Raw genomic sequence first — 25,358 nt, 5'->3', positions numbered from 1 at the left:
AAGAAATGGAACATCGTTTTTGTGAAAGCCAACCTTTTAATGTGTCAACTGCACACTTTGTTGCACATTGTGTATTTTGCTCACATCTATTCATTTCCAGTACATCAAACTCTTCATCTCGTATTGAAAGATGGCGCTTTGCAATGATACTTGAGGCATTAATATTCTTGTAATTGCAAAAGCTTGTTGAAGTTCTTGGTCCTTCTGTGCTTTCCATAGTTTCCAGATTTAGCCACTCCTTGATGGAAAGCTTTCCAGTTATACAGAAGTTGATGTTTGTGTCATTCACAGAAATTTTTCGGGAGAGTGAAGGTGGATTCAGCGTGAGGAATGTTTGTTGACAGCGTTTAAACCATAATGGGAAAGCTGCTCCCAATGCTGCGGCGCGTTGCTGCGGAGTCGAAGACACTGTATGGATCGAAGGCGAAATGGCGGCGTAGCAAGGTACGCTTTATTACAGCAGTGTACCCGGCATGCGAAGCACATACATGTGTCCACGGGATTACACTGTGGTATGGCTCGGAAATGAGACAATCCACAACAAGTGTATCCCGTGGATTCGCAATGCCGAGTACTAATAGGTAATAATAGTGCTTTTTTTTATGAATCGGCTCGCTCAGACTTTAAACATTTTACAATTCCATCCTTCCAATAGTTCTGCGCCGCCGTATAACGCTGCTGAGTGTACCTGTGCTTCATAGACCTTTAATACTGGGCTCTAATGCACCATCCACATGGATTTTTAGCAACATTTGTGATTGCAGTAAGATATGAATTTAAAGTAGAGTTAGCATTCTCAATCTGATAGTTTCAGCTGCCATTGTACTTGAACCTCAACCCAAGATAATCAGAAACTTTGACTTGTTCGATCATACAACCAATAATAGATTATTAATATATCATTAATGAATTTAATGGATTTATATATCATGTCTTTAGCGTTATAATAAATGATTGACAAGCCATGGCTGTGGCAGAATTTAGCAAATAGACCTAGCTGTTTCCTAGATCTTGCAGGAGTCAATGATAGCAAAACAGCACCATCGGCGTACCTTAATATTGGGTACTATCAGTCCCTATCTTTGGAGCATCTGTGGGGGTAGATAGAAGAGCAATTATGACTCCATTTATATAAAGTCAGAAGAGAGTGGGAGCCAGGACGCCGCCCTGATCGGCTCCCTTCTGGCATCCGAATGCGGGCGTCACTTCCCCATGTAGGCTCTATCTAACTACTGCTTTATTGTTGGTATACAATGGAATAATGTCATTCAACACAGTGCTGGGCAAGCCCATGTTGGTCAGTACTTCTCAGAGCTTGCCACACAGTATACTGTCAAAGGCTGTGTGTAAATTGGTGAAAATGGTATACAGATTGATTTTTGTGAAGGTTCACGTATTTGTGAATGATCAGGTACTCCCTTAAACATTCATCAATGGTACTGTCCCCTAAGCAAAACCTTGCTTGTAGATGATGGATTAATTCTTTGCTCTCTATCTATGTTTTCAAATGCTCCAATTGTATCCTCAGACACATTTTCCCCTCTGCATCAAACAATGATATCAGGTGGAAATGTGCCGGCTCTTCATGACCCCCCTTCTTATACAATGGCACAATTTCAGCCTCTGCCCATGATTGCGGGCTATATTGCCTTGCAATATCATATTATCTGGTTTCATGGCGTATGACAATTTTTTCCAGAGGTCAGAGAAATTGTGGGTATGGGTGGCCTATATAAGTTGCCTCCATTTTTCAACATTGTGATCTTCCTTTTTTTTCTTTATGAGATTTTTGTAAGAGTTAACTTGCTTTATGGATCTCCGATTTCTTTGAGTCTGTAGGGTATTTTGTGGAGATTTGGGGCCTGACGGTATTTTATTACCGCCGAAAAATAACTTAGCAATAATCACTCTTTGTACTCAGATTTGGCCATGTGCAACAATAATACAATGGACATGCATTATTTCAGCACCCAGACCTGCATATTTGGTATACGTGGTTGGTGGTATTTTGGTGAGCATAATTCCCTTGTTTTATTTGTGGCCCCAATGTCCAGAATCCCTTATCTTCGCTTAGATTTTTCGTGTGATCACTAGAGAGACCTCAGACCTGCATTCTAGAGATACCACAATTTCCAGTGATAGTGTTGGTGCGCCACCATGGGCAAACTCACTGACTTATTTACGACAGAGAGCTATATGTGGTAGTCTTGTGGTAATTTCCACTACCTTATATACGGTAGGGAGCTATGTTCAGAGAGTCTCTCTTCCCGTTGGCTCATGTACCTCCAACAAGTTATACTACAGTCACTCACAATTATTCATACTGATTCTGACATGCACACATCTGTCTTAAAATGACCATTGCACTGTTTAAAATCTCCCCACATCATTGGCATTGTAATGGTAAATAGAAAATAAACCACCCGTCTGTTTTCAAATATTTTCTGTATTATAAAAGTTGCATTTAGACATGATCTCATTCTTTACAGCAATAAAATGGAACAATCAAAGCATTTTCAATGACACACTGCAATTATAGTGGCGGAGAACAGAACTTAAATTGCAACATTAGCACTTGATTAAGACACGCACGGGACTTTCATTTTTCTACACTGACTGCATACTTTCGTGCACACACACAGCTCCCCCAGTTAGGTAATTACCTTATCTGTTCAGAGGCTTCTCTCTGTGAATGTGGCTCTCTTGGCTTAATTCCAGCAAAAAGGAACGCTTGCCTTCTCAAGCCGGGGTCATTGCCTGGAATTCTCAGCTTTTTCAGATAGGACTGCCTCTGCCAGTGGAAAGGTAATTCTTTCAGCTTTCCCCAGTCTCGACTGCAGCAGGACACCCCCACAGCCAGGTCTTCTCCCCAGTAGTGCAGAAAGATGTCTGCCTGTCTTTTTCCCTGATACTGCCCACTAAAACTTTCCTCTCAGCCCTCTTTATGACGTGTTCCAATGAAATCCATCATCTCTCATCCTCCTACTCTTCAACAATAGCTTCGCTTATACATTTGCAATTGTTGCAAATCTGACTTCCTTCCTCCTGCAGTTACTGTGCACAACAACACGGATAATCAGGCAGAGAAGAGAAAAATCTGCACACTCATTTAAATGGTTTTTAAAGTATGCCTAATTCTGCAGTAGAGAACACATTTTATTAGTGGGTTATATTAAAATAAGGTTTTATTAGTCAGGTTAATTGTTAATAGGTTAGCTGTTAATTTTCAAATGTGTCTCTAGCAATATAGGCATTTCAGGTGAAAAATAGTGTGCATTTTTAAATGAACACGTGTGCTTTTAACTGTAAAAATAGCTTTGCATCTTATATGTTAAAATCGTTTTTTGACTGAATAGCCTGTCTTTCCTTGTTAATCTGCTAACCCATATAGCAATGCACCGCACCCTTGTGGTGGTGGTGCTGCAAAGTGGTGGTGCTGCAAAAAAAAAATTGTGCTACTTGTGCAGTATTGCTGTACTGTGTACTGTAACACGCCAAATATCCTTACATATACCCTCCTTTTTTTTTTAGAACTTGGCTATAATCCAAGCCAATTCCTAAAAACAACTTGTTCTATTTTTTTTTACAATATAGCAATCCAACAAAATGAATATTCATGTGCATCAATGAAAATTTGCAATTAACATTTCATCTGAGTCCATCAGTTCATAAAATGTTCCACATTTGCCTTCTCGGTGGAAGTGGCATTACTTTAAGTTTAAATTTTCCAAGTCAATTAAAAACAATGAAATAAAACAACTAACTAAAACAAATAAGTAATATAACAAGTTAAAATAAATAATTAAAATAATAAATACGTGGAACTTCATATGCCGGAACTTTTGCTTTGTCTCTTTTGGTATGTCCCGACCAGCGATGTTATTCGGTTCATTCGAGTACTCTTTCATCTTGGCAATCTTGAATCCACAGTATTCATCTCTTTTGGCATTCCGGTTATTTTGTCTTCACCTCCACCTGGAGGCAGGCATCTTTTGGTCTTCATCCAGGGGACTCCAGGACTCCATCGTCTCCCGTGGCCTCTGATCCCGGAACCTCCGATCAAATAATGTTAATTGTCTAAATCAAAATAGAAAATAAACAGATTAAGTACATAGCACAATACTAACTTCATCCTTTTGCCAAAAATAAAACATGCTTGGTAAAATACTTCGTTTTTTTTTTTTTTTTTTTTTTTCTGAAATTAAACACAAGTTAAAAGAAAACAAACACATATAAGACAGCATTCAATATTTAATACACTTTCTCTCTGCACACCAACCACGAACTTCCGTTATATGTGCATTTATTTATTTATTTATTTATTTATTTAATTATATTATATATTTTCACATATATTACAGTGTTTATGTGCCATCCTAACAATCAACTTTTTTTTAACTTCTTTGTCACTGCCTCCTGATCACACCCATTTATTTTCTCAAGGGACTCTATCCGTTTCCACATGCTCAAGCTGCCTGATCTCATGTCTGGGATGGCATGGTTTGATTTGATTTACATGGACAAACTGCTCTATTGCTGTTTCACCTTCATTTTTCAAAATTTTATACACTACAGGAGAGACTTTATCTATAATTCGAAATGGCCCCTGCCAGGCTGCCAGAAATTTAGAATTTTTCTGTTTACTTTTTCCAAAATGAAACTTGTACACCTGATCCCCTACATTGTATTCCTTTACTGATGTCTTTTTGTCATAATATGACTTAGCACTGTCAGCAGCTCTTTCCAGATTTCTCTGCACAAAAGCAAATGCATGTTGCAAATGCCTCCTCAGTTCATCAATATATTCATGAACTGTGGATGCACTCACTAGAGTTTGCTCATGTGTTCTGTATAGTAGGTGTTGTGGTAACACCATTTTCCTACCTGTTAAGACCTCATGGGGGCTAACACCTGTTGCTTTGGCAGGAGTCGACCTGATTGCCATCAAAACCAATGGTAAACGCAAATCCCAGCTGGAACCTGCTTCTGCCACAAATTTCTTTAAAATGTCCACAACAGACCTATTGCTTCTTTCAACTGTACCTGAAGACGCCGCCCGATATGCGATATGTAGTTTCCTTTTCACACCTAGTATTTGCCATACCTTACTCATTAGAGTACTCGTGAAATGACTTCCTCTGTCTGACTCAATTCTTTGTGGCAACCCAAACCTTGAGAACACATGGTTCACCAGCAATGTGGCTGCTGTTTGCGCACTACAATCTGGTGCGGGAATGCACTCAATCCACTTTGACATCAAACATACCACACTCAAAATATAGCGGTGCCCCCTGCTCGACCTTTTTAAAGGACCTACATAGTCTATTTGCAAATCTGACCATGGGAGAGTTAGGCCTCTTTTCATCAATGGTGCTCTATGCATTGGTGAAGCAGGTTTAAATTGGGCGCATACTAGACATCCTCTAGTATATAATTCCACATCTTGGGACATATGTGGCCAGTAAGCATAATCTTTTAGTATTTCTAATGTCTTTTGTGAACCTCTATGGCCTGCAGTTATGGCATCGTGTGCATGGTGTAGCATTAGTCCTCTGAATGAAAGGGGTACTACCCACTGTATTTGCCCTGTTATGGACTCTCTAATCATGAGTCCATCCTGTAATCTAATTCGTGTTTTGTTCTTTAATAACACCCTCAACTCTTCTTTTCCCATACAATCATTTTCTGTTAAAGGATTTTGTTCAGGATCTATCAAATGATTATAATAGATTCCTAAAATTTGATCATTCTTTTGTGCCTCAATCAAATCTTGGTCTGGCGTGTCATGACTCCACTGCACCACCGGTTGATCTACCTCCTTTGGTGCTTTAGACCGTGTGACTGCATCAATTTGTATTTCACCCATTAAATAATCAATAGGTAGCAATTCTCCCATCACAGCCCCAATCTTAGCCAGATGGTCTGCCTTATCATTTCCCTCCTTATCCTCTCCTGGTGTTTTTAAATGCCCACGAATTTTTCTCCAGTATATTGTTAAATTATTTTCTGACACCAATTTGTCTATGGCTTGTATCATTTTTCCATGTTTAAGTGGCTTTTTGTTGTATGTAACCATGCCTCTTGCTTTCCAACCAGGCAAATACTCCACAAAGCTATTCCGTGCATAGTCAGAATCAGTCACCAGGACAATTTCACTGAACTTTTTATCAACTGCAGTAGCAATTGCTTTATAGATGGCTGCCAATTCCGCCACCTGACTGCTCCTATCTCCAATCCTCATCCCTATACTAGGAACGCCTTCACATTTCAACCAGACATTTCCTATTCCTGCCACTAATTGTTTATTACTGTCATTTTCAATGTGAAAAGCACAACCATCCACATATACAGTTGGCAAATCCTTGCATGTTTTTTCATCAAAAGCTTTGTGTGGTGATTGTTCAAATTCCTGTAAACTAGCTTCCACATCCATTTCATTTGTTATTTGTTCAGCTGCACAGTCATGTAAATCAGCTAACCCTTGAGCAATTGGGCTCTTTTTATTTTGTCCATATCTTACTTCTACGGGAAAACCTTGTAATGCCAGTGTCCATGAAGTGATTCTGGATTGCGCTAGATTGCCTGATCTAATTCTTTTACTCTCTAAAAATTGCAAAGGTTGATGATTTGTTTCAATAATCACCTTTTCTCCCTGAACAATGGGGCGGAAATGTTGTAGCGCCCACACAGTGGTTAATAGGGCCTTTTCGCATTCATTAAATTTCATTTCAACTTGGGAAAATGCCTTACTTGCATATGCAATGGTTTTGTGATTCAAATCGTGTTTTTGTGATAACACTGCTGACATACAATGTTCAGAAAAGCCTATTTCTATAAAGAAATCCCTGTCCTTTATGGGGTATGCTAAACATGGTGCCTTTACAAGACATTCCTTCAATCTAGCCACTGCATCAGATTGCTCTCTTTCCCATCTCCAGGGAGTATTTAGTTTAAGCAGTTTAGTCAATGGTTGAGTGATTTCTGCATAATTCTCAATGAACTTTCTGTTATAGCCTGTCATCCCTAATAAACTTTTTACTCCTTTCACATTTTTAGGATCTTTTAATCTTTGTATGGCCTCTATTTTCTTCCTTTGTGGATTTAGCCCATGTTCAGTCACTTCATGCCCTAGAAAGTTCACTTTTTTCTTGCACCATTGTGCTTTTTGCAAAGATACTTTGGCGCCTGCTTTCTGCAATTGGCCAAGCACATGTCTTATTTCATCAAAATGGCTTTTAAGGTTTTCATTTTTTATCAAGACATCATCCACATAAACTATTGTCCCTCTTTCCGCTGCATCCGGCATGGCCTTTCTCAAAAATATGCCAAATTCACTCCCACTATTGATGTACCCGAACGGAGCTCTAAGCCAGGCATATTGAGTCCTGTCAAATGTAAAGGAAAATAGGTGTTGTATCTCCTCTGCCAATGGCACACACCAATATCCAGATGTGAGATCTAACGTGGTAAATACATTTGAACCATGTATCTGAGCTAGGCCCTGATCAATGAATGATAGTGGCCATCTAGATACTGGTACTCTTTTATTTAACTCTCTTAAGTCTGCACACAGCCGCCATTGACCATTTGGCTTTAACACACCTAAAATAGGCGTATTGGATGTGCTATGAATGGGCATAATTATTCCCCGTGATTCCAAATTTTTAATAATCTCTGCCAATGATTCTAAACATGCCAGCGGTAGTCTATACTGGCGTACAAACACTGGATTTCTGCTACAACCTTCTGGTAGTGTGGCCACATGTAAATCAGTTAAACCACAATCATAAGCATCTTTTGCAAATACATCCTTAAACTCCATAAATATTTCCCTCAGATTGCGTCGATCCTCATCGCTGTTGCATGCATCCGCTAAGGAGATCTGCTCTTCTACCATTCTGGAAAATTCTGGAAACTCTTCTGGTAAAGGAATCTCAGCGCTTTCCTCTAACTGTGTGGCTGTGTCTTTTTGTAGAGCTGCCACTTTCAAATATTTTGGCATATCAGCTTCCACTTCAATGGGCTGATTTCCTGTTTCATTTTCATTTAAATTAAATATTATGCAATCCTCTTGATGGCAGCACACTGTCTCATTTGAATCATAAGGATACACAGAATGAATTTTAAATATTCCTTTGGGCTGAGAGTCCAGGTGTTCTGGCAACTCGCCCTTGGCATCTACATATTTTTCAGGAATATTCCCAATCACCATGTTATTTAAATCTGCCGTATAATGTGATTTTTGTATGGCCATTCCTAATGGGGAGTTTTCCTCTAAATGAACGTCCTGACAACCTTTATTATTTACCATGATTTTTACAGATCCCTCACCAATGTCTACCAATGGAATGTATTCATAATCCAGGCCTTGCTGTTTTATGGATTCATTCAGGCATACAAATGCATCATAGCCTTTCATCTGCTGTCCATTTTTGCATTTCAGTGTTATTGCAAACTGTTTTGTAAATGCAGGAACAATAGTATTTTTCCTCATTTGTAATTCGACTGCATAAGGAACTAGTTGTGCACAATGATAAGCCCTTCTTTTGTCTTCAAATTCAGGCGCCGGCCCACCTAGGCGTGACCATATTTTTTGATTAAGGAAATCTAACACCATACACATTCTGTGCATGATGTCATTGCCCATGTAAAATTCATTTTGTGCTCCATTCACTATCCATACATTATGGTAAATTGTTTTCTGCCCAATACTAATTTTAAGCATGCATCTGCCTGTAATTCGGTTTTCAAAGTCTGGACTGTCCAACCCAGAAACATATTGGTTTTTAATCCTAAATTTCGGGATTTCTTCCCTCTCCATAATTTTTTGCAACAATTTCTCATTAATGAAACTCCTTTCATGTTCAAGCGCTAAAGTGGCTTTTATTGTTTTAAGATAATCATTTATACCAGCGTGAACCCATGGTTGCTCATCTTCCATGTGTATCTCTGCCAGAGTGGTAATGTGTTTTTCTGAATCTGTTTTAGGAACAATATTCTGTTTGCATGTATTCTCTTTTAAGTAAAAACGTAATGCGTGTTCATCTATAGCAGTCTGCCAATCTTTCCTTGGGTCCAAGTATATTTGTACAGGTAGTTTTTCATTGTCGCTCTGATCTTTGTTTTGACACATTAATATAACAGTGACACTAGGTATGCAGCTATTCTGGAGATATACCTCCACAGCATCATTTGTTTTGGCAACGGTGTGACATTCTTTTATATTGCTGTTTTGTGATTTTAGTTTCTTAGGCCTCAATGGTTTTTTGGTTAAGGACCACAGCACTCCATTCACCCCATCTATGAGAGGAGACAATCTTTTCAGGCAATCTGTCCCCATCAGAAATGGAATTTCACAAATAGATGTGATCAATACCTCTTGTTTCATTCTGTGCTTTCCTATTTTTATGTCAACCTCAGTTACACCTATGATGGGCACCTCCTCCCCATTAAAGTTATGCACTGGGCCTTGATTTGCCTTCACTGTGATCTGACTCTGTGGAGGCCTCCCTTCATTGATACTCTTTACCAGCTCCTTGGACATAATTGTGGCCTGTGCGCCAGTGTCAATCATAGCAAAGGTGTGGCATTTTTCTTCTACAGTGATGGGTGCATAATATCTGTCCTCAACTTCCTCTAATACACATAAGAAATGTGAATTCTTACTGATTTCAGGGCTCACCTTTCTCAGGTCTTTTTCACTTTTGGCTAAGCACATTGGTAAATGAAAAGACATTTTTCCCTCCTTTTTACCCATTTCTGTGCGAGGTATTTTATTCATTTCTCCATGTTCAGAGGTTTTTTGGAGTGTGGCCACCGTTCGCCCATCCATCTGGGTAACATCAGAGACCACATTACAACCTTCCAACTGAACATGTGTCACAACATCATTCAGCAATTTGTCATTTTTTAATTCTGTGCATTTGTGATCATTTAGTGTAATACCAGCCCTTTCAGCCTCTTCAAAAATATGTGGCTCAATGAATTTTTCAGGTGATTGACTTGTACCCTCCTTGTGAGTATTTCCTTTTTCTGTCTGTGTTTGGTCATTGTTTTGCTTGCCCAGGGAAGGAGCTATGGCATCCCCACTTACTCCCTGTTCACTGGTATTCCCCATGCATGAGTCATTTTTCTTAAATCTGTCCCTTTGTTCTTTTGGAATTCCTAATGTTTCTTTTTCATTTGTGCAAATCTTTACTGTTTTATTTAGCTCTAAGTTAAACCGTACCTCTTTTCTAGAAGTATTTACACTTTCCATCACAATTTCATTTACTGGTACTTTCATTTTTAATCCATTAGTCATCTCAGAGTCGTTATGCAAAGTTATATCAGAGCAATCTGTCATTTTGGCACTGCAGTTATCATGAGTACTTAGTCACTTTTCGGAAGCCCCCCGGTCATTGCTATGGCCATCAGCCCCCTCTTTGGAAGGTTGTTTTTGCGCTGTATAGAGCTTTCCTATTTGCTCAGCTAACATTTTCACTTGGGCCTCAAGGCATTGGAACCTTTCCACCTCTCTAGGATCCTCTTTCTGTGGCCTAGGTCGATATTGGTTGTTTTCCCCCTGATTGGATCTATTCTGATACCTCTCAGGTGATTGATACCGGTTGGGATGGTTTCTGAACTCTTGATTCATTTGTGGAGGGGAGCGGGTTGCACCCATCCTTTGATTATAGTCCCCTGGTGGGGAATCATTGTACTGGCGTGGACTGTAGTTCACGTTTTGCCTCATGTCCTGTCTCTCAGATTGTGGGTACTGGCCCCTATATTGATTTCCATTATCAGTAAATCGATCCACATATCGGGGCCTATCCTGATTACCATATATCATGGTGCTGGGATCAAATCTGCTCTGTGTCCCCAATGACTGGTAGGGACCATCATTTCTTTGATCTTGATTTTGTCTCTGGTTATTGTTCATACCTGCCATATCAGACCGGTACCTTACCCGGGGTCTATCTCCTAAATATCTAGGGCTGATGTAGCTCTCTCTATTACTAGGATCATGTGATTGGAACATTGGTACAGGAAATGGCGATCTTTGTTGATTACCCCTTTGTTCAGGTGTCACATTATTTTTACCTTGGCTTTGAGCAGACTCAAGGGACATTTTGGCTGACCTGATTTCCATTACTGTGGCTGAGGGTTCTTTAGATTTAGGCCTAGTATCTTTCATTTTATCACTTTCTCTACCCTGACAATAGAGTACCTCATATAGCTTGGTGCTTTGATGTACAATCCATTCAAGGGACTTGTCACGGTCAAATTCACGGACCAATTGGGATATGATGTCTTTCTGTAGCCCATAGAAGTATGCGGTTTTAAACTCATTGGAATTTGAGTCAAAAGATACATCAAAGCGAGAGAATGCTCTTTTTAAGTCTTGTAAAAATTGGCGAGGTGATGTATTAGGTCCAGCAGTAATAGTGTACGCGACTTTCTTTGCCTCCTGCAATGACTGAAAAGGAGAAAAATGACGCCTAATTTCTTTTTCAAACTCCAGCCATGTCATATTCTGCTGTTCATTTAATCCCCTTATGATGCTGGCCGTCGGGGCATCTAAAGTTAAATGAAAATATTGTCTGTACTGTTCCTTAGGTATCTGGAGCGCTTTAAAAATGTCATGCACCGCTTCTAAGTGATCCTCAATGCAGCATTCACCTCCCTTTTTAAATGGTTTGATCAGGGCTTTAATGGATTTCATTATTTTTATGGGGCTACTTGTTGCAATGCATGGAATTGCACTATTTTGTGATTCAATCCTGTTTTCAGGTGTATGAGATTGTTGGCTGCCCCCAATGGGAGTATCAAATCCCCCAAGGGCGCTGCAACCAAGTTCAGTCACCGGTCCTGTCACTGGGGCACTAGCTCTTTGGGCAGAGCTAGAATTCACCTCCACTCCATTGAATGTGGTACCCTGCCGCCTCTCCTGGGACCTGGGAATGCACATTTGCTGTTCTAAGTCCTTACACTTTTTAAGGAGTCTGTTGGCTTCATCATGCAAATAATTATTTTCATCACTCATTTTATTAATTGCCTCCTGCATATCGCACATTTGCATTTGGCATTCATTGAACTCTTTATTTCTCTTGTCTCTTTCTTGGATCATTTTAATCATTTCTTGTTCTGCACTCTGGAGATCACCTTCTTTTTCGCAATGTTCTTTTTGTAAAATCTGCATTTCTGAAACAACCTCATCTTTATCCTGCCTAATGTGATCCACTAAGGCTTTTAAGTGTGTCAATTCTTGCTCACTATCTTCAAATTGTTTCTTGCTTTTGGATAACTGAGTATCAAAGTCTCTGCATTTTAATTGCATGTCTTTTTGGCATACATCCAATTCTGCTCTCAACATTTCCTGATTTTTATTTGCCCCATCTAATTCAGTCTTTAACCTGTTAATTAGCTGAGTATCATTCTCTTGCATTCGCAGGGACTTGTTTAAAATAAACCATATTTTGCCGCATAGCCGTATTAAACAGTCTTTCTCTGCACTTTTATCGGCTGCATTCAATAATCTTGTAAGGCAGACCTGAATTATGCTGCCTTCTGCAAAAATATTGTCTAGTTTTTCTTTCTGCACCTCACCCTGAATGCGGTTACTCCATTCTAAGGTACTGTTCGAAGACCAATTCCCATGTGCAAATAACTTTGCCTCTAAATATTGCACTAGATCTGAGAATGTGGTTTCCCTTTGTGACATTCTGAAATTCGTTTTTAGTGGCACACTGCTATTATAAAATGGGTTCCCTTTAATGTGCAAATGGCAGTGTGAGACACGCTTGCCACGCCCAGTAGGTACTCTATGATCACTTTCCCGGCCTGCAACGCACCATAAATATGTAGGGTATTTTGTGGAGATTTGGGGCCTGACGGTATTTTATTACCGCCGAAAAATAACTTAGCAATAATCACTCTTTGTACTCAGATTTGGCCATGTGCAACAATAATACAATGGACATGCATTATTTCAGCACCCAGACCTGCATATTTGGTATACGTGGTTGGTGGTATTTTGGTGAGCATAATTCCCTTGTTTTATTTGTGGCCCCAATGTCCAGAATCCCTTATCTTCGCTTAGATTTTTCGTGTGATCACTAGAGAGACCTCAGACCTGCATTCTAGAGATACCACAATTTCCAGTGATAGTGTTGGTGCGCCACCATGGGCAAACTCACTGACTTATTTACGACAGAGAGCTATATGTGGTAGTCTTGTGGTAATTTCCACTACCTTATATACGGTAGGGAGCTATGTTCAGAGAGTCTCTCTTCCCGTTGGCTCATGTACCTCCAACAAGTTATACTACAGTCACTCACAATTATTCATACTGATTCTGACATGCACACATCTGTCTTAAAATGACCATTGCACTGTTTAAAATCTCCCCACATCATTGGCATTGTAATGGTAAATAGAAAATAAACCACCCGTCTGTTTTCAAATATTTTCTGTATTATAAAAGTTGCATTTAGACATGATCTCATTCTTTACAGCAATAAAATGGAACAATCAAAGCATTTTCAATGACACACTGCAATTATAGTGGCGGAGAACAGAACTTAAATTGCAACATTAGCACTTGATTAAGACACGCACGGGACTTTCATTTTTCTACACTGACTGCATACTTTCGTGCACACACACAGCTCCCCCAGTTAGGTAATTACCTTATCTGTTCAGAGGCTTCTCTCTGTGAATGTGGCTCTCTTGGCTTAATTCCAGCAAAAAGGAACGCTTGCCTTCTCAAGCCGGGGTCATTGCCTGGAATTCTCAGCTTTTTCAGATAGGACTGCCTCTGCCAGTGGAAAGGTAATTCTTTCAGCTTTCCCCAGTCTCGACTGCAGCAGGACACCCCCACAGCCAGGTCTTCTCCCCAGTAGTGCAGAAAGATGTCTGCCTGTCTTTTTCCCTGATACTGCCCACTAAAACTTTCCTCTCAGCCCTCTTTATGACGTGTTCCAATGAAATCCATCATCTCTCATCCTCCTACTCTTCAACAATAGCTTCGCTTATACATTTGCAATTGTTGCAAATCTGACTTCCTTCCTCCTGCAGTTACTGTGCACAACAACACGGATAATCAGGCAGAGAAGAGAAAAATCTGCACACTCATTTAAATGGTTTTTAAAGTATGCCTAATTCTGCAGTAGAGAACACATTTTATTAGTGGGTTATATTAAAATAAGGTTTTATTAGTCAGGTTAATTGTTAATAGGTTAGCTGTTAATTTTCAAATGTGTCTCTAGCAATATAGGCATTTCAGGTGAAAAATAGTGTGCATTTTTAAATGAACACGTGTGCTTTTAACTGTAAAAATAGCTTTGCATCTTATATGTTAAAATCGTTTTTTGACTGAATAGCCTGTCTTTCCTTGTTAATCTGCTAACCCATATAGCAATGCACCGCACCCTTGTGGTGGTGGTGCTGCAAAGTGGTGGTGCTGCAAAAAAAAATTGTGCTACTTGTGCAGTATTGCTGTACTGTGTACTGTAACACGCCAAATATCCTTACAAGTCTCAGTGTTTTGAAGACAGTGTACCAAATATCTTTGGCCATTCTGGCTTCGCTGTCATACCAGACTGCATGCTTTCTTGCCTCTTTTTCCAGTATTCTGGTAGATCCAGTTGTCCTATCCGTGATTTTAAATACAATACGTATACAGGTCTCTAGAATTTCGTCGTTACTGGAAGTGCTATCTGTGACTATCTCTTCCAGTAATAGTAAAATGTCAGCATTTATTGAGGGTGTGAGATCTCCTTTTTCCAGTTGATCCCACTTTATTGCTTGTTTAGAGTAGCCCTCAGCTCAGAGGAGTATTGTTCTCATTTCGTTCAACTCACGGGTGGAGCTATGTCTAAGCAGAAAATGGTCACTCTTCTTTCTTTGAGGGATTGTGAATTCTTTGACTTTTTCCCATATTTTTGTTTCAATTAAAATATAGTCAATATGACTCTCTGAGTCTGATTCATGGAACGTTTTCCTGTGGGACTGCTCCATTATAAAACACTTCCATGAATCAGGCCCTTAGAGTCACCCGAAACAAAAGTGGGTTTAGCAGAGGAGTCTCCTTGTATTCTACCATTACAAGCTCTAAACCCCAGTGAGCCACAATCGTGAGCTCTACAGCGCCTTTGTGTTGTCTTTTGGGAATATTGATCGGAGAGGCTGGGTATAACCACAAAATACCTTCTTCATACTATAGGCGAAGCACATTCAAACGCCTCTGCACCTCCCTGCAGTTACCCTAGGCAGGATAACAGGAGTCACATATGCAATAGATGAAAGAAGGGAGGACTAAGCAGGTGGATTTCAGCTGTTTCACCTGTATTTTTGCCTATGGTTTTAGATTGTTTTTAGGGAATTGCAGTTAGAAGCTATGGATTTTGGTAACTTTTGTATCCGTTTTTATTTGATGGGTTTATAGTGGTGGGAATAAAATCACCTAAGTGATGTTGGAGCATACATGCCAGACTGCAAGGATCTGTTAGGTTGTATACAATCTCAGCTCCTGCATGAAGCTAGAGGCACCCTATATAGCTCTATGGCACAGTCTAGACTGCCACAGCTCTGTGTGATCTGCAAACCGCATTCTTTGGGCTGGTCCAGGTGTAGAGTCAAGAAGCATCTGGGTCATGCATGCCGGGATGGCAATGGTGGACCATGTGGTGGCTCTTGGCGGAGGACTGTGTTAACATCTGTGTGACGTGGCATAGGCCCCTTCATCCCTGGGAGGTTGAGATGTGCATGCTCTTACCTTGGAAGAGCTCTGGAGAGAGGAATCAAACCCAAATCCCATGCCCTCTGTAGTTCAGGATATATGTCGAGACACCTCCCTGAGGCACCTTTTGTCAATGGCAAGCTACTGATAGTGAGCTACCCAAATTAGACAAGATTTATATGAGCCCACTTTTATAGGAAACAAAATATGGCTGGCTCTCGAAAAGAGAGTGACGTAGACGTAGGATGTACACGACAGTAAACGTAATGTTCTGAAGTCATGTGATGGGGAGGACATGTTGCTAGGGTCTGTTGCTCTAACGGGAACTAAACACTATCACACAAGGGTGAAGTTACGAGGCGTGAGAGACTGCTCAGTACTAGAACACCCGTGGTATATGACCAACAACATTGTGTGGTGACATCATCGCCGGCAGATTGTGATTACCTGCATCATTATCATGATGACAAGCATACCGTTTGATCGGCAGTAGCCTACATTACAGTTCCTAAGCACTGGCTTCGGTAAATAGGAACATATCACGTATAGTCACAGCGCTAGCATGTTAGCTGGATGTACAGAGGAAGAGACGCATGGTATAGCATATCTATTGGTAACATTATGGCCAACTGAGTGTTTCAGGAAAAAATTGTATGTAAATAGCCATCAAACGCCCATATCGTCTGACAGTGTCTGCCCCAGTTTCAGAGAGTGAGATCTTGACACCAGTGGTGCAATGCCATTGAGCTAACAACATTTGGAGACCCCAACTATCACCAGTTAGGGCATCATGGTGCTGAGGGAGAGAGACTGGGCAGAAATTAGAGAACCACAATCGGAGCTAGACTGAGGAACAGGAAAGTCTTAAGGGCACGCTGAAATGGCAAATGATTAGAAGTATCGCGAAGGAATAGTGGGATGGAGTTCCACAGTTGCACAGCAGCAACTGAGAAAGAGCGACCTCCTACCCTAGAATATTTAACACGTGGAACACAATGCACAAGGCAGTAGCCGAGCACAAGGAGCGCGAAGGTACATACTGAGGAAATTTCACCTGAAGAAATTCAGGCCCTTATAATACAGACCAGACGAAGCCCGAGTAGGGTGAAACACGTCGTTCTTTCTTGCATGCTGCTGCTGCCTTCCTTGTCCACATACCTTTTTTACTAATAAAGGACTTTCTGGCTGTACAGCAAACACGGACTGCGTGTGGATTTATGAGGACCAATGAAGTTTTTCAAAACAATTATAATTACAGCCGGAGTGCTGTTGCGCCAAAGACTGAATTCCAGTCTCTGTTTTGTATAATACAAAGGGCTTTGAACTTGATCCTCTTAGACACTGGGAGCCAGTGAAGGGTTTTCAAAATAGAAGAGGTGGATGAGTAGAGGGAAGCACCAACGGCCAGCTTCTCTTAGGCAAATTAATCCACCCTCTCTGAAGGGTACATTTCATAGCATGCTTCTTTATGCTGATGACACAGTCATTTTGGAAGTAACCCCCAGCAGGTCACCGACAGGTCCTGCTATACACAAATATCTATTTTGGGAACAATAGTTTGAAATTAAATATGATGAAAACAAAAATGATGGTATTCAGGAATATGGTGAAACCTTGTAGATGGTTTCTAAATGAATGTAGAGATGGGGAGGTAGTCTAATTTTATTTGAACCTACTCTTCTCAAAGAGCAGTCTTTTGGTCAATCATTTTAAGATGACAGCTGAAAGAGCATCATTAAGAATTAAAGTGTTTTAAAGAATGTATTTCAAGTTAGGGGTATTCTGGTTGCACATGTTCCAATAAGTCAAATGTCTGTTCCATGAATTTTTAGGTCGGTGAAATCTGGGGTGGTTCGAACTGTCATGTCCTGGAGGTATTGCAAAATAAATTCCTGTGCCAAATAGCAGGTCTCCCTCCAGACACACCTGATAGCACCTTATTAGCTGAATTGGGGCTGAATGTGTTGGCACAGTTAAGATTTGTAACTTATCTTTTTAAAATCACATTGGGTTTTCTCCAAATCATGGAGTGCTTTTCAGTGTAAGCCAGGGCTTTAAGTGGGGTAAGAAATCGAGGGGGGGCCCTCATTTGGGGGCGTGGCTTGTGGGGGGCGTGGCCTAAAACGTAGGAAAATCGTAAGGTATGCACACACATATATATGCATGTTATATATCTGTGTGCGTACCTTACTATGGTTTGTGTACTTTGCAAGCCATCTTTTCTAAACATAGAAATATGTATTTCTATGTTTAGAAAAGATGGCTTGCAAAGTACACAAACCATAGTAAGGTACGCACACAGATATATAACATGCATATATATGTGTGTGTGCATACCTTACGGTTTGCCTACTTTTCAGGCCATTTTATTTTTAAACATTTCGGTTTTATAAAAGATGGCTTTGAAAGTACACAATTCAAGCCATCTTTTATAAAGCTTTGACTACGGACAAAATTGTCAGTCGGCAAAGCTTTATAAAAGATGGCTTGAATTGTGTACTTTTCAAGCCATCTTTCATAAAGCTCGAAAAATGTCAAGGAATCCCCAGGTTCGCCGAGGGTTAAAGACGCCTCGGCGACCTGGGGAAACAAAGGCACAGTAACTGCCTCTGGTGACCCCTCGCGCGAGAGGTCACCAGAGGCAGTTACTATGACTTACAGAAGTGGCAGCCAGGCACAGCATCGCTGTGGTTGGCTGCCACTTCTGTCAGATCGTCTGACTTCATGGCAGGCACATCTCCCGTCGCGGCTGCTGCCGCGACGGGATAATGCATCCCGCCAATGTTGCGTGCAGTGGAAGGGGGGGCCCCGGCAGGGCCCCGGCTCAGTCCCACTTTTTGGAGACTGCCGGGGCCCAGCCCCGGCAGGCCCAGGCCCACTTAAAGCCCTGGTGTAAGCACGACTGCAGCCTCCCTTTGTAAAGAAAAATACTTATAGTACATGGGCAGGGGTGGAGGGGGTTGTAAGACACTGTCCATATGATATGGATGGGGGTGGCATATAACTAAACTTAACACATTATGTCCATCCACTGAAAATAGCTCTTGAAGTAAGAGCTTTACCGATGGGGAGAGAAGCAGATGTCCAAAATATACATAAGCTGCCTTCTTTAGCTTTGTATGCAGACTTGTGTACACATATAAAACGGCAAGGACAAATCTGTGAAATAAGATCCCAAGAACGCAGAAGGCTGATGCAAATGATATGTATAAATGTACCTACCCCTCAATAAACAAAGGTGTGCATGAGAAGCACACAGTGTGCGTGCAAAATAGGAGTCGAAAATTTGGTTCATTTTCTGTTAATTTGTCGTTTCTCTGTTTTGTGTAAACGCGGACATGCATGGAAACTATGTTTATAAAACTAATTGCAATGATCAGGCTCTTATATATAGCATGTTTGAATATGTTAAAGCTGCTTTTTTATTTTGGGCTTGTTCTATGTGAATTTTAGGAAATATCCATGTTTTCAAATATTGCTAACAATGGAGAATTACAATTAAATATTGATTGTGCTTTGGAGATTACCCCCTAGGAATTCTTTTGGCATGTAATGGATAGGAAATAGTAAATTTTAAAGCACCTGGGCCTGTTACATTGGTGAAAAAGAGGTTAGGAATAAAAATAATATTTTTTAGAAGGAGTTGGGCCTCTTTTCTGTGCCCAAAAGGGAAGTTACACAAAAAAGCATAGTGGCAAACATCTGGTCAACACTTTGAGCATTTGAAGACCTCTTCATAGAGGGGCGTGGAGGCGTTAACTAGGTATGTGAATTCATTCACTGGCTTGTTAATTGAAACAGTAAATTAATGGGATTTAAGTATAGGGCAAAATAATTATGATGTATGCATTTTCCACGTGCCAGATGGACAGTATGAAACAATGACAATTTTTCCACTAGCACACTATGTAATAATAAATATAGGTGACGCTAAAAGTAACATTTCTGATAAACATAATGCATGGTGACATCAAACACAAACCCCACTTTTCCAAAAAGCAGTGCATGCAAATTATTTGATAAAGGAAAGTTGAGTATGCATGCTAGTTATTTGTCCATTATGCTCCTACTAGCGGTACTAAGGAACAGCATACGACCATTTGCTCCAGGATACAAACATGGGAACATGGCACAATTATGTTGCTCATGAATTCATTTGTCACCTGGGCAAAGTATCTGAAGATGATAGGGTTTTAACAATGACACTGCTACAATAAGTAAGGACATTTACTGAACAGTAATGTGCATGGTGGCAAAAAACTAAAATCTTGCATCTACAAAAATAAGCCAATTAAAACCACATCAAGCTCATTTGCCAACATTCTCGCACATTCCAGGACTCTCTTCTGGCTATAGTACTACTGAGGTCTCATCCCTTCAACGGCTCCACACCATGGCCCAGAGCAACAGTAAGCAACATTTTAGGGTGTCATGAGCAACATGTTGCTCTGGAGCTACATGTTGGGAATCATTTCCTAGGCCTTCTCAGGAAACGGTATCACCCCATTACTGCGCAGACAATCACTGCAAAGCCCAAAATATCAAATGTTTAAAGCTGCATATATATGTGGGGTGATGGGTTAGGGTGATAAACAAAACTGTGGGAGGATATTGGGGGGAGCTGTAGTAGTCTCCCCCCACATATATATGCAGTGAAATGGGTTTAAAGAAAACAAATATTTTGGGCTTTGCAGTCAAAAATGTGATTATTTTTCATGGCTCCCAGGAAACTATCTCTAGCCATATTACATGTACTAGATGTCCAGCTAAAGCCAGATCAGGTGCTATGTGACCACCCCCTGTAAGGGGGGCATGGTATCACAAGTATGACACTGATACAAAAGGTACAAATTGTAAAACATTATTCAAGTTTCAATGGGGTCGGAGAAGCTCCCACTCTGCCCTTTAGCTAAAATGGGAGTAGTCTCAACCATCAAATAATAAATAAAACAGTCCCAGTTGTATCTGTCAAATCAAAATAGCCTATACTAACAAAACCTAATGCCTGCCCTATATATATGTATATATATGCCTATGTATGTGGAAGCCAACAATGTATTACACGGTCAGCAATCTGTATTTCATACAGCCCATAGTACCGAAAGAGTCATGTTGGACCTTCAGGCCCACATGCTAAGTGTGATGGAATAGGGGAATTCAGGGCTCCTTATATTGTTAGATCTTAGTGCAGCGTTCGATCTTTTAGACCACAATCAACTCAAGCTTGCAATGGCAAAGGTAGCCAACTGCTCGATTGAAGCAATTAGCTGGCTCACCTCCTTTCTATCAGACAGAAAATCCAGGATACATTGGGGTAGCAACTTTTCTTATGAAGAGATCATCAGATGCGTAGTACCACAGGGGCAAGCCTGCCCCTGTTGCTCTTTAACATCAGATTCCTGTGCTTAGTCCTTGAGAAATTGGGAGCCTTCTTCACTAAATATGCCGACGACACCCAGCTTGTGGTGGAATGAAGTGAGGACTATGCACAGGATAGTGCACGGGTGAAAGGACTATACAAATCCATCGAGAATTGGATGAACAACAACTGGCTGTGTTTTAAACGCAAAAAAGACAGAACTCATGGTCTTTGGATCAAATCAAGCCAGAGCCAAACTTGACAGCCAATACCAAACCTTTCTCATAAGTGACTCTGAAATAAAGGTGGTCAACAAAGTAAAAAAAAAGCTAGGAATGTGCATGGATGCGTCCCTGAGTGCAGAAGCCCAAGTCCTTCAACTAAACAAGAACTGTTCCTATCATCTACGGCTCCTCAGAATAATTTGCCCTTACCTGAGCGAAGCCAATTGCTCTACAATAGCTAGAGTAACTAATCTATGAAGGTTGGATTATGGTAATGCCCTTATGTTAGGAGCCAACAAAGGACTCATTGCCAAGTGCTAAGTAATCCAAAACAGCGCAGTCAGGATCATCAAGAATAAAACAAGAAAGGAACACATCAACGAGGATAGAAGGAACCTTCATTGGCTAGCTGTGGAGGACAGAATGCTATTCAAATCCTTGACACTAACACACAGATGCATTTATGGGAAGGCTCTATCCTACCTTAAAAGTAAATTGGTTACGTATGTGCCAAGATGCACACTCAGGTCGGAGCCTAAAGGCCTAATTAAGATAACAAGGGTTAAGAAAGCAAATGGTTTGGGCAAAGCATTCCACACTAAGGCCGCCATGATGTGGAACAATCTTCCCCTCCCTATCAGGTTAGAAAAGAATTACACAAGCTTTCGGAAAAAAATCAAGCCCCACCTCTTCAAATAAACCACTGCATACCAAACAAAAACCCCAACCACATACTTGGGCAAATTGTCCTGTGATTACGTGTTTTGTACCAACTATCTTTATGTTAGCGCCCACGATCCTTGTGAGCGACCAGCGCTATTTAAATAAATAAATAAATAATATATATACATATATGTATTACATGGCCACGGTAGTGGCCATGTAGTTATGGTTAAGTTGCTGTTTCCATTGGAAGAGCACTTTTTGGGCGGCTTATAACTTCGCTCCCCCTGGACTAATCCTGACCAAACTTTGCAGAAATAGTATATGGCCCACTCTGGATTTTGCCAAGTTTGGTGAGGTTTGGTCCAGGGGGGGGGCAAAGTTATAGGGGGGTCCCAAAACATTAGACATAATGGGAAAAAACTTTGCTCACGCCTACAGCCCAAACCGCTGGACGGATTTACACCAAATTTGCAGCAGGAGCGGCGGCTTGTCGCGAAAGCGTGCTTTTTTTTCTTTGGTGTAAATCCGTCCAGTAGTTTTTTTTAAAAAGACAAAAATGTAAGTGAAAAAAACAAGTGATTTAGGGAACACACTTCCCTGTTCGCTCAGCGGACAGGATAGGGATTGGGCAAGCCACTTGCGTGATGTCCGCAGAGATCGGACGTGCTCTCCGATTGGCTGCATTAAAGCGTGCAGTGCGTCTTATTTTCAGAGACGCCCGCTATCTTAGTTTATTGTCCGTATATTGGCATCTGTGGAAAGTTCTGCGGTGACTTCAGACTTCACAAGTGATTATCACAACATAACAAGCAAAAATTCCGATGCGATAAGATCAGAGGACAGCAGGGCCTCCAATGGGGCTGTGTGAGGTTCATGTGGATTACACTTCCTGAACATCCCAGGCTGCTGCAGACTTGCAAGAGACAGCTTGAGGAAGACACGCCATCGGTACATGGTGGCCTGCGGAGGACCGAGGAGCGGATATACCATTCCCCCCACACCCGCTCATTACCCGTGTCTCCCTCCTGTATCCCACCATCCTCCGCTCATTACCCGTGTCTCCCTCCTGTACCACCCCACCACCCGCTCATGCCTGTGTCTCTCTCTTGTTTCCCCCTGTCCTCCACTCATGCCCCGTGTCTCCCCTGTTCCCCCAACCCCGATCATGCCCTGTGTCTCCCTTCTGTGCCCCCTACCCCCTGCTCATGCCCCGTGTCTCCTTTCGGTTGCCCCCGCCCCCCGCTCATGCCCCGGGTCTCTCTCCTGTTACCCCACCCCCGCTCATGCCCCGTGTCTCCCTCTTGTTGCCCCCCACCCCCGCTCATGCCCTGTGTCTCTCTCGTGTTCCCCCACCCCCTGCTCATGCCCTGTGTCTCCCTCGTGTTCCCCCCACCCCCTGCTCATGCCCCGTGTCTCCCTGTTGTTGCCCCCCGCCCCCCGCTCATGCCCCGTGTCTCTCCTGTTGCACCCACCCCCGGTCATGCCCCGTGCCTCCCTGCTGTTGCCCTCCACCCCCCGGTCATGCCCCATGTCTCGCTGCTGTTGCCTCCCACCCCCCGCTCATGCCCCGTGTCTCCCTGCTGTTGCCCCCCGCTCATGCTCCGTGTCTCTTTCCTGTTGCCCCCCACCCACCGGTCATGCCCCGTGTCTCCCTGATGTTGCCTCCCACCCCCCGCTCATGCCCCGTGTCTCTTTCCTATTCCCCCTACTCCCCGCTTATGCCTCATGTCTCTCCTGTTACCACCCACCCCCCGCTCATGCCCCGTGTCTCTCTCCTGTTACCCCCCACCCCCCTCTCATGCCCTGTGTCTCTCTCCTATTGCCCCCACCCACTGGTCATGCCCTGTGTCTCCCTGCTGTTGCCCCCCACCCCCCTCTCATGCCCTGTGTCTCTCTCCTGTTACCGCCCACCCCCCCTCATGCCCTGTGTCTCTCTCCTGTTGCCCCCACCCCCTGGTCATGCCCTGTGTCTCCCTGCTGTTGCCCCAACCCCCGCTCATGCCCTGTGTCTCTCTCCTGTTGCCCTCCACCCCCCGGTCATGCCCCGTGTCTCCCTGCTGTTGCCCTCCACCCCCGGTCATGCCCCGTGTCTCCCTGCTGTTGCCCCCCACCCCCCCCACTCATGCCCCGTGTCTCCCTGCTGTTGCCTCCCACCCCACTCATGCTCCGTGTCTCTCCTGTTGCCCTCCACCCCCGTTCATGCACCGTGTCTCCCTGCTGTTGCCCCCCACCCCCGGCTCATGCAACGTGTCTCTTTCCTGTTCTCCCCTCCCACCGCATATGCCTCGTGTCCCTTCTGTTACCACCCACCCCCCGCTCATGCCCCGTGTCTCTATCCTGTTACCCCTCACCCCCCGCTCATGCCCTGTGTCTCTCTCCTGTTACCACCCACCCCCCTCTCATGCCCCGTGTCTCTCTCCTGTTACCCTCCACCCCCGGTCATGCCCCGTGTCTCCCTGCTGTTGCCCCCCACCCCCCCACTCATGCCCCGTGTCTCCCTGCTGTTGCCTCCCACCCCACTCATGCTCCGTGTCTCTCCTGTTGCCCTCCACCCCCGTTCATGCACCGTGTCTCCCTGCTGTTGCCCCCCACCCCCGGCTCATGCCCCGTGTCTCTTTCCTGTTCTCCCCTCCCACCGCATATGCCTCGTGTCCCTTCTGTTACCACCCACCCCCCGCTCATGCCCCGTGTCTCTATCCTGTTACCCCTCACCCCCCGCTCATGCCCTGTGTCTCTCTCCTGTTACCACCCACCCCCCTCACATGCCCATTGTGTCTCTCTCCTGTTACCCCCCACCCCCCTCTCATGCCCTGTGTCTCTCTCCTATTGCCCCCACCCACTGGTCATGCCCTGTGTCTCCCTGCTGTTGCCCCCCACCCCCTCTCATGCCCTGTGTCTCTCTCCTGTTACCGCCCACCCCCCTCATGCCCTGTGTCTCTCTCCTGTTGCCCCCACCCCCTGGTCATGCCCTGTGTCTCCCTGCTGTTGCCCCAACCCCCGCTCATGCCCCGTGTCTCTCTCCTGTTGCCCTCCACCCCCCGGTCATGCCCCGTGTCTCCCTGCTGTTGCCCTCCACCCCCGGTCATGCCCCGTGTCTCCCTGCTGTTGCCCCCCACCCCCCCACTCATGCCCCGTGTCTCCCTGCTGTTGCCTCCCACCCCACTCATGCTCCGTGTCTCTCCTGTTGCCCTCCACCCATGTTCATGCACCGTGTCTCCCTGCTGTTGCCCCCCACCCCCGGCTCATGCCCCGTGTCTCTTTCCTGTTCTCCCCTCCCACCGCATATGCCTCGTGTCCCTTCTGTTACCACCCACCCCCCGCTCATGCCCCGTGTCTCTATCCTGTTACCCCTCACCCCCCGCTCATGCCCTGTGTCTCTCTCCTGTTA

The sequence above is a fragment of the Ambystoma mexicanum genome, chromosome 5q (genome assembly GCF_040938575.1).
Source record: "Ambystoma mexicanum isolate Mex_15411 chromosome 5q, UKY_AmexF1_1, whole genome shotgun sequence".
In the NCBI taxonomy this organism is placed as follows: domain Eukaryota; kingdom Metazoa; phylum Chordata; class Amphibia; order Caudata; family Ambystomatidae; genus Ambystoma; species Ambystoma mexicanum.
Note: the sequence above shows the minus strand (reverse complement) of the source record.